The following is a 16,201-nucleotide window of genomic DNA, read 5'->3' on the forward strand; positions in this document are numbered from 1 at the left end:
TTATTATTATTGAGACAGGGTTTCTCTATGTAATACTGGTGGTCCCGAAGCTCACTATATAGACCAGGCTGGCTTCAAATTCACAGAGAATGGTCTGTCACTGTCTCCCTAGTGCTTGGTTAAGGGTGTGTGCCACGACCCACCACACACATACTTTTTGAATGGAGATCTCTCTGAATCCAAAATTCATGTATTGGCCAGTGAGCCCCAGGGATCTTCCTGTCTCTGCTGAGCCAGCACTGGGGTTTCAGGGGCAGGCTCCTGACTTAACGCTGTGATCTAAGCTTATGTCCTGATGCTTGCTCAGCAAACCACCCGTTGGGTCATCTCCCTCTCGCTCTTTTGTCCTTTGTATCTCTGTGAGAGGGAGAGACAGTTATGGCCTGATGGAGTCAAAATGTATATTTTCAATTTAGAACTCATTGTTGGCATCTCCAGAGTTATAAAATGATGGTTATCCTTTTAATGAAAACCCTTTTGGGTTTGATGCTTATTATTTTCTTAGCATAAATTCTTGAGGTACAACTATAGTGTCAAAGGGTATAAATATTCTTAAGATGTTGATATGTATCACCTAATTGTCTTTTATAAATTATTTTTCAGTTTGCAATTTCTTCAGAAACTATTAAATCAATTTTACCAACAGAAACATGCTTAGTTATTGACAAAGGCTATGCAATATTTGCATGGACTATTTTATTTGTTTTGTATTGCCTTTCCTTCAGTATTTATCACTTTATTTATTTGTTTATTTTATAAGGCATGGTCTGTCCATGTAGGTCTGGGAACTCCTTATGTAGACAAGGCTGGCCTCGAACTCACAGAGATTCTATCTCTGCCTTTCAAAAGGAATACTATTACCATGCCCTGTTGATCTTTTTGTCAGTTTCTTCAGTTCTTAAAGGATAAACATTTCTAATTCTCACACATAATCAGTTTGATTTTCATCAAATTTGACTTTTAACTAGAGGGTCCATTTTGTTGATTTTAACTTTTTTGTACATCAAATTTTTTAACACTTTGGATATGCATTGTGAATAATTTCATTGTTTCTCTCTTACTTGATTATTCTTTCAACAATTTTGGGGATGAGTTTTACATAGTCAATTCAAATCAATTATCATTTATTCTATGTTTTCTATTTAGAAAGCTATTTTATTTCTAAAAATAAGAATTTATTTACTCTTGCCTTCAATTAATTCAGGATCTAAAATAATTTATCTCTTATCTTGGTGGTACTATACATCTAAGTGACTGGGAAAAAGGGGTCCCCTGAGCTCAGAAGTTCTAGACCAGAGTGACCCCCCACATTCTATTTATTCCTTGTATAAATATTTCAGAACTGATGTTAGCAGACACTAACAGAATTTTTCCAAAGTGCCTCAACAGGGTTTAATAAACAATCTTCCCCCAAGGCTTTGTAACACTTTTTTTTAAAACCACAGTTGGCCCCAAGTTATACACTGGTGTGTCAGGCAAAACTGTCACAATGCCCGGCATGGAAAATGGACAGCTTCAGGAAGTCCTGTGTGGTACCCACACACTTCATTGAGTGCAGTAGCGGACCAATAAACTCATATGAAATATACAACTGATGAGTCACAGAAACAGTTGGAAAATTTAAACAAGCAACAATGTTCTTGATGATTCCCATTGTTTCCGATGTTCTTGACTATTCTCATGGTTTCCATATGGGTTTTAGTCAGGGGTTTTTAGTCATCATTTTAGCCTGAGGTCCTCTTCTATCTCCCACTGTCAGAATCAAGTCATTTCCATCTTTAGATCATCGCATTAGTTTTGTGATTAGTTTTGTCACAACATTAGGACTAAATTTCATATCTCAACACCTTTCAGTTCATGATTCTCCAAAAACAGTTACGATTAAATGGGTCAGTTTTTTTCCTCACACTTGAGTCTTGTGGTGTACAGACACCTTTAAAAGGCAAAAAAAAAAAAAAAAAATTCCTATGGATTGCCAATTATACTATTTTTATTAAACTGTCCTTGCCATTAGAGATACATAACAAAAAGGCTGTGATCCAGAATATGCATGATACTAATTAATTTCTTTAATATGACTTTCTTTTCACACATTGTAATTACAAAGGCACAGATCTCCTGGATTAGAAGATCTTGGGGTGGGGGTAGAAGAGCAAATGCCTCCATTCATGTCTGACAATAGAATCTGGAGACCCCAAAAAACCCTCAAAGCCCTTTCTCTAGGCCATGCAAATTCTCACCCAGACTCCAGGGCTCAACTTAAATGGGAATAGTCACTGCCCAGATATCAGCTAATCTGCATGTTTGTGACCATCAAAACCAAACAAGACACGGACATATTATAAACCCAATGCTTAAAATCACTTTTTAAAATGATAGCATCCTGTTGAGTAGAAATGTCTATACTCATCACAAACAGGATGCTATTGCTAGGAAGAAGGAAATGGTTTTTGGCTGTTTGTTTTTCTTTTTAGCTGTCTACAAGGATTTTATATGCTCACCACTGATTCAACAGACTATCAGAATCTGTTCATTGCTTCAACCAGTAGCCTTTATTTTTATTCTAGAACCCTTTAGAAGCTGAGCTGCCGCACCCTGTCAGGATCTTTCCCAATGTTTCCAGTCCAGGAGCATCTCGCCAACGTTATTTGAGAGATTTTGTTTGGGGAAGTTGGTAAGCCTAACAAAACCGATGTCTGCTTCATGCATTTAAATAAAACATGTTCTTCTATCCCATCACAAAATGTAAACTCTGGAACCAACAGGAAATGGCTTCAAGATACAAATGACTCAATTAGCTATCTAAATATTTTAAATGAAAAGAATTAAAAACATTACAATTTCTGGCAAGTATCCCTTACAACCTCGAGTGCGGAAAGGATGTGGTTATTACTTGTAAGATTAAAAGCTTAACTATAAGAGTGAAGCTGTCTGCAAAAATCTTATGGAATAAATTCCCCACATTTTATAGAAAAATAGCATACAGGACTCTTAGGTTGCCCAAGACCCTATTTCCTAATAGTTTTTTGAAATCTGTTGACTTTTAGAAATGAACATGTTGATCTGGGCGTAAAGGAGGAGGATATGCGGAAAACAGAGAAGGTGCCAATTCACAATGCAGCAGGCAGTTAATTAAGAGGAGTCGGGCTCCCTGAAACATATGACTGAGATTGGAGAAGCTTAGACTGACAGAAGATTTATTTCCTCCAAGTTGCTCTAAGGGTGTGATTTCTCTCTCTCTCTCTCTCTCTCTCTCTCTCTCTCTCTCTCTCTCTCTCTCTCTCTCTCTCTCCACTAGGGTTAAATCAGTGGGTTGGCTCTTGGGGTGGAGTAGGCAGTGATTTCCAACAAACAGGGCACTTTTGCACTCTAGAGACATCTGCTTGTCACTATTGTGATGGGAGAGGTGTCCTATGGAATCTGATGAGTAGAAGTCAAGGATGCTGCTAAATATATTTCAACATGTAGAATGGCAAACCAGTTATCCAGCTCGAAGTACCAACAGTGCCAAGGTTGAGAAATCCTGGAACAAGGTCCCTATGCCAGAGGGCTTCACCTATGTGCACAGGGCTTGTGAGAAGTTGTATCCTATCTTACATATACATATGTACACACTAAGTACAGTACAAGGCCACAAGTACTACACAGAGTCCTCCCAGACAACCTCATAGAACACCGGGTGGTCCCAGGAGAGCTGTTAGAAGGTCCTGAGCTAGCCACAGGAAGAACACATGAGACAGTAGCTGCCCAAAGTAGGTCAAGCTCCCTCGATTCACTTATCTTTCAGCAAGCCCTTATTAAACTAAATTCACACGCACAACCCCACCAGGCATGATGATATACTACAACCAACCAAACCCCCTCGCTGCCTGACCTCCTGGAGGGGACTGTAAACGTTTGGAGGACTAAAAGCATACAGCAGCTTGAAGAGGTAGCTGCACTGGAAACTTGCAACCACTGCCTGCCATTTTCCCCTCTTCGGTTAAAAGTGTGTTCAAGGTCAAAAACAGTGAGCGACTGACCCTTCAGCTAAATGTCACCCACGGCTCTGTTGCATTGTTTCATTAAGCAGGTATACAGATTGGTACTCTTTCCTTGATCTGACCTGGAGTTTCCTCTCCTGATCTCCACCAAATACAACTACATGGCCTTTCTAAATGAACCACCCAAACACAAAAGAACCAACAAGCTCCTTGTCTTTTTGCTTACACAACACCTGAAGGCTATTCTCTAGCCGTTCCTTGCACATATGCCTGTGTTACTAGCACGACTGCAAACTCCTGCAAAGGCCAGATCTTCCATTTCCTTTGCATCCTTCTGCAGTGCTGCAGCCAGCGACCAATGAATGCCCTCTGCATGAAGGGACCTGTAGGGATAAAAAATACTTCATGGTTTTCCCATTTATTGGTGTCACGATTTTACTTTGCTTTGTGAGAGGATTGTACATTATAAGCTTCTAGAGGGCAGAGAAAATGGTTTGGTGCTTCCACACACTAAGCGGGCACCATGTAAAATTTGATCCTTGCATGCCTTTTTTTTTTTTTTTTTTTTTTTGATACTCCGGATAATATTAGCACACTGGGGTGTTTTTGTGTATCTAAGGACCGAGGTTGTCAGCCTCTCTGCGGCGGGGAATGTTCCTTCCTTCCCACTGTAAGCTCCCATGGCGCCTAGGACAGGGCGGGATTATTGCAGAAGCCCCCTTCCCCCGCGACTTGCTTATTATTATTACCAAGGAAGCAGACTGCGAAAATGGCAAACGCTTGCATAACCCCGGACCCTGCGAGGAAATGAGCAGAGTGGAAGGGGATCAGCAGGCAGGGCAGCGATGGCCTGGCCAAGGCGGAGCATTGAACACCCACCCCTCCGCCTGACACGCAGGGTTGGAGATGAGTGCGCGAGCCCCCACAGTCCCCGGCAGGCTGCCTGCCGCTCGCCCGCCCCGCGCCCCGGGAGCTGTCCAGACGGCCCCGCCCGCGCCTACCTGGCCGCTCCCCGCGCCGCGCTCCTCCCCCCCCGAGTCCCGCCAGCCCTGCTCGTAGCAGCCCGCAGCCGGGGCGGCCCGAGGGGTCCGGGGTCGGGGTGGTGGGCGAGCGCGGCTAGGCTGGCGGGCTCCCCGGGGCCGGGCGCCTGCAGGGGGCGCGAGGAGCGCCCCGCCCCGCCGCCGGCCCTCTCCCTCCCGGCTCCCTGGATCCGCGCCGGGAGGAAATGATGTGTTGCTGCCTGGTTAATCACAGCTCCAGACACTCATTGGCCGAGCGCTCCGCAGCCACTTCCTCCTCCTCCTCCCGCTCCTCCCGCTCCAGCTCCCGGTCGCCGCCGCCGCCGCCGCCGCCGCCCCCAAGCGCTGGGGGAACTTTGCTGCCGCCGGCTCCCCGCCGCCCCCGGCCGAGCCCCGCGTCGCAGCAAGTTTCCTCCGCCCTCCTCCCCGCCCTCCGCCTCCCGCCCCGCGCCAGTCGTCTTCCCGGCTCCAGCTCGATCCCTGCCACCAGCCTGCCTGCGCCCCGGCCCCGTGGCTGCCAGCCTCCCGCCCCGTGCCGCGCCGCGCTCCGCCCTGCAGCGCCCCTCCGCCTCGCGCTCTCCGCCTCCCCGGGTTCAGCACCCGGACGCCGCTGGACCAGAGGTGAGGACAGGTCGCTGGCCGCGCCGCCGGAACGGGGAGGATCGAAGGAGGAGGAGGAGGGAACCTAGCTGGAGGCGAAGCCGGGATCCGGGGGTGGAGGGTGGGCGTCTCGGTGCCTCCCCCTTGCTTTCATTCTTTCTCCGGCAAGCTGCGTGCCCTCTCGACAGGGGGAAGCCGCGGCGGAACGAAACTGTCTTTCTATGGGCCTCGGCTACGGGTGGGATCCGGGGAGGGCAGAGGCATGGAGCTGGGGGCTCGAGTGTGCTTGGGTGTGCGAAGGGTGAACTCCTGCAGGGTGTGCGCCTCGGACTTAAAAATCGATCTGGCCTCCCGGCCCCGGGCTCACCTTCCAAGCTGAGCTTGGCAGACTAAAGAGATTGGCGAGTCACCCCCACCCTCAAAATATCCATCTCTTCCAAGAGGAATTTTCTGCTGGAGAGACAGCCAATAAACTCTGTTCAACTCCCTCCCTCCCTCTGTCCTTCCTAGCTGCAGTTTCAAAAAGCTTCAAAGCCAGGAATGTGGGATTCATCTTGCGATCCCCAGAAGGCAGATGTGGTTACAGATGTTGCACGGTACTTTGCCAAGTTTAAAACCCTTCCTTCAACACTAACCAAAACAACGAGGCTAGAACCTTAGGCGCTTTGGGGAGAATTGTGGGCCTCTGGGTCACAGCGTTCATGGACTTCCATCTGGTTCAGAGACTGGCTTGGTTCTGTCCAGTTTGTGCCAGATACATCTCCCACCCTTCCCTACCTCCCTTTACCCCTGCAGTTCTGAGCAACCATCCCCTTGCATGGCAGAGGAGCGGTGGAGGAAGCTACTTGAAAAAGAAAAGAAATGAAAAGAAAAGAAAAGAAAAAATACTCATCCATTTTGTAGCAGAAGAAAAGTGTTGGTTAAAAAGTTGTCATTCATTTGGTGTTTGGAGAGAGACAGACTGTAATGCAGTGGATTTGTTCCCTTTATTGGCTTTTTCTTCTTTGCGGTTTGGGTGAATGGTATGAGATGATGAGAAATATCTCTGATTCCACACATGTTTAATGTAATTGTATGTACATGTATTTACGTTTGCATAACTATGTAATTTTTCGAAAAAAAAAAAATAAATTCCCAAATTGAGACCTAACCCAGTGAGTTTAAAGAATCCTGTTCCTGAGAGGCAGACTGCTCTGACAGCCCAAGGAAAGGCGGTGGCAAAAAATAGACACCACCTCCCTTTTCCCCAAAAAATTCTTCCTGGAAAGGTGGTGTTAAGAAACTTCAGAGATGGGCTGATCCAAGTGGCGGGCCTTAAATGGAAACACTATAGTATGTCCTGGCACTAGTCTCTGGAGGTGGGTTGCTGGCCGGGGGCCCAGGCTTGGGCAGGCGGCAGACACTAGACTTGTGCTGACCTCAGACACTGCTTTGCCATGCTGCTCTACAGTTGGCACGCTGCTTAAGTATGAAACCCAGGCCTCACCCATGGCACTCCTGGAGACAGTGCGGTCACGAGGTTATTTTAAGTCTGGATAGGCTCTGGATTACCACCCGAAGATCCAGTCCCTTGTTCTGTGATTTGGTTACTTTTGTTTTCCCGTCCTGGGGCTGATGAATGGAAGGAAGTGTTCTGTGGCCTAGCCGGGAGCCTTAGGTTGCTGTCGCTTTGTAATGGGCCACAGCATCTCTGCTGCCATTGTGTATGTGAATCCTCCGAGGTGATGACTGACGAGGAGATAAACCCTGGCTAGACGGCAGAGATCAAGGACCGGCATGCGCATGCGCTGGCTTTGTACCCTGGCTTCCACTGTGTCGCTGAGTTTTGCTGGAAACAGAGCGTGTCTTTTTAGATCAAACTTGATTGAGATAATAGTCTTACAACTTTCGCGCGTTGGACTAAAAGTGATCACTTGAATCTGAATAAATTTCTTGTAATTGCTAAGTAATTACAGAGAATATTAAGGATGCGGAGTTAAAATGCCATATTCAGAAATGTAATGCTTTTCAGGAGTGAGGAACTTAATTTGATTAATAGCATTGTAATGAGTGCCCTCCCCTCCAGACTGGTAATTTACTAAGTTTTCTTCCTGCACTCAGGCAACGGGTGACAGTGGCTGAGTTGGTAAACATCTTACCCACGCTTCTGCTCTTCCCAAGGTTGAACTGCGATTTGGTCATGGTAGACTTCTAGGTATTTCTTTAGGTTGGATGGAGTAGTCAGCAGAGTCGAGGGAGAGACAGGACAGAAATGGATTTGAAAAATGATCTTCCTCTCCAAGGTCACAAAGTAAAGAAAGAATCAATGCTGGGACCTGATCGCTCCTCTGTGGCTTGCTTGACTTGTTGGGTACTTCTATCACGATTCATTTTCCTGTGATCGAATCTCATGTCCAGCTCACCGGGGATTGTGGAGAAGCAAAGAATGCGTGGGGGCCAAACCCTTTGATATGCTCATGTAGAGTTAATGATAGGATGTGCTGAGTATGAGCCATGCAGCTTGCCCACCTCCGTAGGAACACTTTGCATGCTTTCCCTCGTGTGCTTCTCCTGTAGGAACCTGAGGCTCGGCAGATTTAGGCTGGGGAGTTCGTATTTGACTCCCTAACTCCTAGGACTCCAGATCACATGTCTAGGCTCTTGTCGCCAGTGGTTGCCAGTGTTTTGCAGCAGCTCAGTGTCACTTAACTTAATTATTTCATGTCGTGCTTCTTCGGTTTTAGATTTATTTATTTATTTATTTATTTATTTATTTTATGTTTTATGGGTGTTTTGTCTGAGTGTATGTCTGTATACCTCATGCAGTGTCTCTGCAGGCCAGGAGAGGGTGTTGCATCCTCTGAAACTGGAGTTATGAACCCTTGCTAGCTGTCGTGTAGATGCTGGGAATCGAACCTGGGTACATTGGAAGAGCAGCCAGTTCTCTTAGCTTCTAAAGCATCTATCTAGCCTCCTTTAATATTTTTCTTTAAAAAAAACCCAATAATTTTAAAACAACATATTTTAAGTAGCAGCCAGCTCTTGGGTTAGGAAACAAGGCAATCATGAAGATAGAATCAACTTATACTAAGCCCTGAAATGCAAGACAGTGGTTATGTATGCTTGTGCTGCAGAGACCTGGGGTAAGGGCAAAGAAGGTCACACAATTGGTGACATTCAGATTTTTTTATTTAGGAATCGAGGTCATGGGTGCTGGTTTTAGTTTTACACTTCATAAGCTACATATATGCTACTTTTTTTTCTCTGTGAAACGATAAAGAAAATTAAACATAGTAATTAGCATAATGATTACTTGGGGGACTACTTCACTGCACTTTGCTGACTGTAGCCCCTAGCTTGCTTCCTTGCATGAAGGAGACACCTTTACTATTGGCTGGTTGACAAAACCATGGGTAATCATTTAAAGCTAATGAGTAAAGTTGAGGTATTGCCCCTTGTCTGTTTTCCGCTCCTTCTGCCCTCATTCCCCCTATCATGAGTGCCCGGACAGCCTGGGCTTTGCAGGGGTTTCTCCTGAGAGGCCTGGGCTGGGCTGCAGCTGGCCCTTTTCAGCGTCACCTTGGGTTGTATATCTCCAGGATGGGTCCCAGAATGGAGTCACAAAGCGTTTACGTGCTTGCATGTCTAGCAGTGAAGCGAAGTGACTGCTCGGGACCGGAGTGCTGTTGAAGGGGGAGTGGTGCCTGGGGAAAGTGTTAGCAGTGTTAAGTTAGGGAGGCTGGGCAGTGAAGCCATCTGAGATTTTAATTGGAACCCACAGTCTCCTGTGTTATTTTCCCAAGCAAGTTTTGGGCACTGTGGCTTTATTCCTGGAAATGAGGATTTGGAATTAGGTTTCCTGGTACAGAATGCCTTCTTTGATCTTTTGGAATGAAAACTTAGTTTTTTTTTTTTTTTTAACCTCCCTGTGGCCAGTTCTAGCTTAGAAGATCCGAAGGAAAGATTGACCTCTTTTTTTTTAAAGCCATTTTTGATAGTCCTGCTAGTTTAAGAATCAGAAGCACAGGGGCCTGGAGAGATGGTTCAATGTTGAGAGCACTGACCGCTCTTCCAGAGGACCTGGGTTCAATTCCCAGCACCCACATGGCAGCTCACAACTTTCTGTAACTCCGTTTCCAGGGGACCCAGCATTCATGATAAAACACCAGTGCGCATTAAAAAAAAATCAGTCTAATGAAAACCTCTGTAGGAAAAGGCTTCGTGGAATTGGTTTGGCTGGTGCATCCTGGCTTTTAGTTGAGATGGAAGGTGGTTTTGCGCCCCCACACCCGAGACTAACTGATAAAGAGACCCATCAGGATAAAAAGAAAAAGGGAGGCTGCGGTGGTAGCCTAGTGGTTCAAGACCCTGCATCACTATTGGGGGGGGGCAGGGAGGACAAGGAGAAGAAAAACTCCGCTTCCTTGATAAAAATGAACGCGCTCATCCACCCTCCCCAACTCTCCACAACTGCCCTCCCCCCAGGCAGGGTTGGGAATCTGAGCCCGTTTGTGAGGATCTTCCCAGGTACTGAGAGCTCTGCTTGCCAGTTTCCACTGCTTCATTGTTTGACTTCGGGGTTTTTCGGTCCCAGACCAACATTCCACTTTGCCCATTAGGATTGCTTTACTGTTTACTCTGGGTGCTTGGCCTTTATTTCAGTGACTGGGGAAGCGATTTCGGATTCCGCTCTTTCTGAGTTCTGTGCAGATACACGTAGTAGCTGAAGGTTGTTTGGGGGCCGAGGGTGAAGTAAGCAGCCATAGCACAGATGTCCTGCCTGGTCTCCGAGGCCAGCTCTCCACCCACCGTAAGGCCTGACCTTGACTGATCTGACCCTTTCTCACCTTGCCCTTTCTTTGGGGGGAAAGTCAGAGAAATCTCACCTCAAGGGAGACTGTGTCCTGCTTTTCTCAGCCCGGCTATATTCTAAGCATTGTATCAGCCCTCCTCCTCCTCTTAGGCCTCGATTCATCTCTTTGAGATATTGACCCGAGAGTTAGTCATTCCTTATTTTATTCTTTCCCTGTGGTTCATTGCCTTTCCCTGACTTCAGACATTTTGAGTTGTCTCACTGGCTGCTCTCAAGGCAAGGACTATGTCTTTCTTATCCTTTGTGTATCTTGTACATCTAACCCAAGACTAGATCAGAAAAGCAATACTTTTCTTTGGATAAATTTTAAAGAAGATTCGTTTTAGTTTTAACTCTCCCTCTCTCCTCTCTCTGTCTCTGTCTTTGTCTCTGTCTCTCTCTCTCTCTCTCTCTCTCTCTCTGTGTGTGTGTGTGTGTGTGTGTGTGTGTGTGTGTGCAGATGAGTGCAGTGCCTGCAAAGCCCAGTAGAGGGCATTAGATCCTCTGGAGCCGGGTTACAGGTGATTGTGGGCTGTCTAATGTAGATGCTAGAAACCAAACTTGGGCTATGTAAGAGCACTGTATGCTCTTAACTGCTGGGCCATCTTTCCAGCAACAGGGAATGTTTTCTTAATCCTGAGAGGATGAAGGGATGACTGCATGTCATGGGTGTAAAGGGACCCTGCATTCAATAAAGGGGACAGCACAGAGAAGATGGCAATCTTGATACCTGGTCCCTATGCATGGATGGGAAGCAAGTGGAAGACGTACAAAGTGCCCTGTTTTTATCTCTGTGATGATGATAAAAACCAGGGCCTCACTCCTCATAATGTGCCCTACGACTGTGTCCCCTCTTTTATCCTTGGCTGTAGCTTGAACTTAGTAAATTCAGCAACTATTTATTTATCTATTTTTAATGTTTTATTTTAAAGAATTTATGTGCATTGGTGTTTTGCATGCATGTTTGTCAGTAGGAAGGTGTCTGGTACCCTGGAACTGGAATTACAGGCAGTTGTGAGCGACCATGTGGGTGCTAGGAATTGAACCCAGGTCCTCTGGAAGAGCAGCCAGTGCTCTTAACTATTGAACCCCCTCAGTAAATATTTATTGCATTTTTGTGTAATTTTATTTCTCTGTAAATAGGTAAGGGAGACACTTCTATTCCGGGGAAGAAAATTTTAACTCATTTTTTGTTTCCACCACCGCAAGGAATCCTGCATTAATGTGGGACTCAAGCACTGGTTAATCGAGCCCTTTATTCTGATTTTCTCCTGTGACAAGTGTGTGTTCCCAAAGAATTGGCAGTGACAACCAAATACTAGACAGTGATTATGTCAGAGGGAAAGAAAGAATGTGGACATGCCAGGCGGTGGTGGCTCATGCCTTTAATCTCAGCACTCTGCGGCAGAGGCAGGCGGATCTCTGTGAGTTCGAGGCCAGCCTGGTCTACAGAGGGAGTTCCAGGACAGCCAGGGCTACACTGAGAAACCCTGGTTCGGAAAAAAAAAATGGCAAGGAAAAGAATGTCTACAAGCTTTTTGAAAAATGTATAGAGTCCAAAGTAAACTCCTCTTTTACTACATTTTAGGGGCTGACTTTGAGTGGATGTAACCACAAGGAACTGTTCAACCTGAACACTTGTTGCTGGGCAGTTTGGTGACCTGTGAAAGCCAGCATTGGCCGTTCGCGGTTACACTGCAGTATAGCTGCCATTGAAAAACAAGATTGCCCTAGGTTTTGCTTCTGCTTTAGCTGATGGAAGAATTATTGATCGAACCACTAAAAACATAACCTTGCGTTTTATAAGAAATAGACCGATGGAATAAAGGGAGGTGTGGGGGTTGGTGCTGCTCAGACTGAGATGGGACTTGGAACGTGTAGCCTGTGGGTGAGGTCAGGCAAGGAGCTCGAGGGTCTCGAGGGGAAGCGGTTTGGAGCAGAGGGGCGGTTAGGATAACACTGAAACCCAGGTTCTGAATCTTATTTGCCTGTGGGTCTTTCTCTTAGTGGAAATATCATGTAGTTAGCTACTATCCTGAGGTAATGCTGGATGTCACCAGTGGATGTCACCAAGAATGCCAGAGCACTTGAGTTGTGTCTCTTTTCTTGGCTCCAGCGACATAGACCAGACAGTTAGACCTAGGAATAGTGTGTAGGGGAAAGGAGGACAGGCGGTGGCTGCCCAGAGTGACTCTTTTTTTTTTTTTGTAGGAGAAATGGTGAGGGACAAGTGAATTCAATGTTGTTTTTCATGTGGTTTTTCAACGGGAAGGATCTGAGCCGTTGTGGGGAATAGGGTCTGGAACAAGTATCTTCTCAGTGCGGTCTAGAGAGAAATGGAGCAGCTCGTTCTGGAGATAGAACATTAGGTAAACATAAATGTTTGGTGTCAGGGTTTTCAAAAGACTCTTGACTCACAGGGAGACATTTTCCTTTATGGTCTGGTACACACACACTTCTACACATGCATATTAGAAACGAAGCCGAATTACAGTCTTCACTAGACTATATTGTAATGCTTCCTAATTTCTATTCAGTTTTTATTTAAAAATTCTGATCTCTATCTACTAAATTGATTTCAAAACTTGCTAATGGTTCCTAATCAGCAGTTAGAAAAAAAAAGTGTTCTGTTCCAGGTATTGTGGAAATTAGCCTTAATTTGTTTATTGAATAGTTGCTAATCTGAATGAGTATTTTGTTAGGTTTTTTTTTTGGCATGAATTTTAGTCATTCCACAGAAAGCCTCCACCTCTCTCCTTCTCCCACCATTTTCTTTTCTTAGTGCAAGAATTTTTGCCTTTTTTTTCAAATCGTTTGAAAAGGGCTCATGTGGGACTTGCTGAGCCCCACCAGTAGCAAAGATGGGAGCTGATTCATTTGAACTGGGCAGGAGCCCTTGGCTCTCTGTTTATGGAGATTATATTTAAATAGGATGGTCTCTTTCAGTTGAAGAGGCAATCAGGAGTACCTACCTGCTCACACCAAAAAGATGGGAATGAAATTTGGACGATGACGCCATCATGTATTACTCAAAAATAAAAAATGAAAGGTTAACTGTTGGCATAAACAGTTCGCCCATTGTCATTGTCTTTGTTAGTAAAATTTGCTGCATTCTTGCATCTTCTTCTTCTTTTGCCTCTTCGGTCTTCATTTACTGAATGTTCATCATGTCTTCCTGTACTTGGGCTGAGCATGAAACCCAATAAAACCAATTAGACGTGCAGGAATTTTGGAGGGGAGTTAACATCTCCTGCAGGAGGCAGAGTGCTAACTACCTCAGTCAGAAGGTCTAGAGAAAGAGGATCGGCCCAGCACCATTGAGGAGGTGGCTGCTGTTTGGCCAGCCCCGGAAAGAGGTGTCATTTATGTTATCATCATGACAAGTTTGTGTAGATGGAGCGGCGGGCTGCGTCCCGCCACCCGGCTTCTGCACGGCTAGCTTTACACCTGAAATAATTACACGGAAACTGTATTCATTTAAACACTGTCCGGCCCATTAGTTTTAGCCTCTTACTGGCTAATTTTCATATCTTGCTTTAACCCATATTTAGTAATCTGTGAAGCATCATGAGGTGGTGTCTTACTGGGAAGGATCTTAGCCTGCGTCCATCTCGGAGAGGAGAGCTATGGCGTCTGCCTGAGGCGTCTGCCTGACTCTGCTTTCTTTCTCCCACAATTCTGTTCTGTCTACTCCGCCTACTTAATTTTCTGTCCTATTAAAGGGCCAACACAGTTTCTGTATTAACCAATGAAAGTAACACATAGACAGATGACCCTCCTCCATCAGGTTTGTGTGTAGCTGTGAGATAAACAGCCTTCTGGAGATAGGTTCTGGGTCTAGTGAAGAGGAGATAATAGGTTTGCTGTGGGAGCCAGGTGGAAGGCAGTGTTGACTGGACACATTTTCAATCACTGGATTGGATTTTACATCTTGGCATTCCTCAGGAGAACATCCAAGACCTGGGAAAACAGGAGGGTACAGTCTCCATAATGTACCTTGGCTGTGTGGAGTATGCAAGGTGAAAGAAAGGAGTAAGAAAGGGTAATGTTGTACTTTGTGGTTTCCTGGGTTACTGGGAAAGCAGGCCTGGGGCTGTGGATGTGGGAGAGTTGATAGTGCTGTCTAGCGTGTACAAAGCCCTGGGTTTGATCTCTAGCACTGCCTAAGCCAGATGTACTGGTTGACACTTGTAATTCCAGCACTTGAGAGGTGGAGGAGGACCAGAAGTTGAGAGTCATCCTCAACAACAGAGGGAGTTTGAGGCCAGCCTGTCTTAAGAAGCTAAAAAGAGGCCATCCTGTGTCAGCTCATTTAATACTCTTATCCACTTGAAGTACCTTCTTCCGCTAGACCCACTGTGCAGAGGAGAGACCGAAACCCGCGTGACACAATAGCGTGACAAGCCTGAGGTCACACATCTGAGCTTGAACCCAGGCTCTCCAGGTCACCATGGATCCCCTCCCCCCGTTGTTGCAGGTAAGGCTAGAAGTAGAAACTGCTAGTCCGCAGGCTAGTGTGCCTTAGAGTTACGTTATGGTTGGTACTGCATTTTAAACAGTTCTTAAAAAGGTTGCCATTATTGAAGATGAGGACATTTCCCACTAAAATAGCCCAGCTTCCATTCGTTCTTGTAACTCGCAATACTGGTAACACCTTGACCCTGTTCCTGGAGGAAGCCGTGAGAAGCACTTGTGGTTGTCTGAAGGGTCATGGGCTCTGAGTTTGCCTCTGTTTCAGCTCCTCCTGTTTTCTCTTAGACGCTGACATCTGCTAATAGGTGCTTCTTATCCCCCGCTCTTGCGCTGGGGTTTTAAGACCTCCCTAATCTGCCTGCCTTGTTCCTCCTACACACTAATTGCACTGTCCCTGTGGCTGTGTGTTCTTGAGACCCTCATGCTGTTGGCCTTTAGGGGATTTGTTTGGTAGTGAGGATATATTTCTCAGAAGCCAGGAAGAAGCATTAATACTAGATGGAACAGGTTTTTGGTTTTGGGGCTGGAGACAGAGTTTGTGGAATAACTCACTTGTGATGAGAAGGAGGGTGGGGTTGGAGTAAATGTATCTGACTTGTGGAAATTGCATGGCTGGGGTAATGGTGTTGATCTTAAAGCATAAAGTTGGCAAGAGGAGCTTGTTTGGAGTGCGATGAGGTTGCTGGGAGAGCAAGGGCACGGTAGAGTAGTTTTCTTTCGGTCCTGTGAGAAGTTAGGGATAGAGCATTAGAATCCTGGAGGTGAAGATTTGGGGCTCTGGCTTTTATTCTGATTGGATCTGTGTTCCTGCTTGGTAAGAGGATGAATGTGGGGGCGGCCCTTTTGGGAATGGGGAGAGGTGGCCCAGAGCGTCCATAACAAAATGGACCCCGGGGCAAACAGTTCAGGGTTTCTTGTTGACTTTTTGGGGACGAGTGTCATGCCTCCCAGATGAATTAAATGTTTATCCTAAGGAAGGAATAAACTCAGCAGTTCCACTTCGCCACATGGGAACTGAGAAGCATCTTTTCATAGACTCAGAAGCAGGTGGCCGCTGTCTTTGATAGATGACGACATCTGTAAGTTACACGCATGCTTTCCTTAGGTGAAACTGATTCCGTGACTTGAAGTTTTTTATTTAGAAGTATTTATTTATCTTTGTATCATAGGTCATAGAAGAAGAGCTTATTGAGTCCCAAGGTGGGGGAAATTGCCAGAGGGGTCATGACTCTCTGCTGAGGTTTTATTTTGGCTAAGAATGGAATGTTCCTTGACAAATTCAGATGAATCCATAC

The 16,201-nt window shown here is 45.8% G+C and overlaps 1 protein-coding gene across 2 annotated transcripts in view; it reads left to right on the forward strand.

The window, feature by feature from the left end:
* The first annotated feature begins 5,551 nt into the window (after nt 1-5,551).
* Acvr1 (activin A receptor type 1) overlaps nt 5,552-16,201 on the forward strand; it is a 120,365-nt gene continuing 109,715 nt past the window's right edge. Inside the window, exon 1 of one of the 2 annotated variants that reach the window (XM_038336988.1) lies at nt 5,552-5,623. The gene's annotated coding sequence lies outside the window, so the exon portion shown is untranslated. Of the gene's footprint in view, nt 5,624-10,366; nt 10,392-16,201 lie in introns of those variants that run through there. The other variant, XM_038336991.1, reaches the window with a different exon arrangement.

Source organism: Arvicola amphibius, chromosome 7 (assembly GCF_903992535.2).
Source record: "Arvicola amphibius chromosome 7, mArvAmp1.2, whole genome shotgun sequence".
NCBI lineage: Eukaryota > Metazoa > Chordata > Mammalia > Rodentia > Cricetidae > Arvicola > Arvicola amphibius.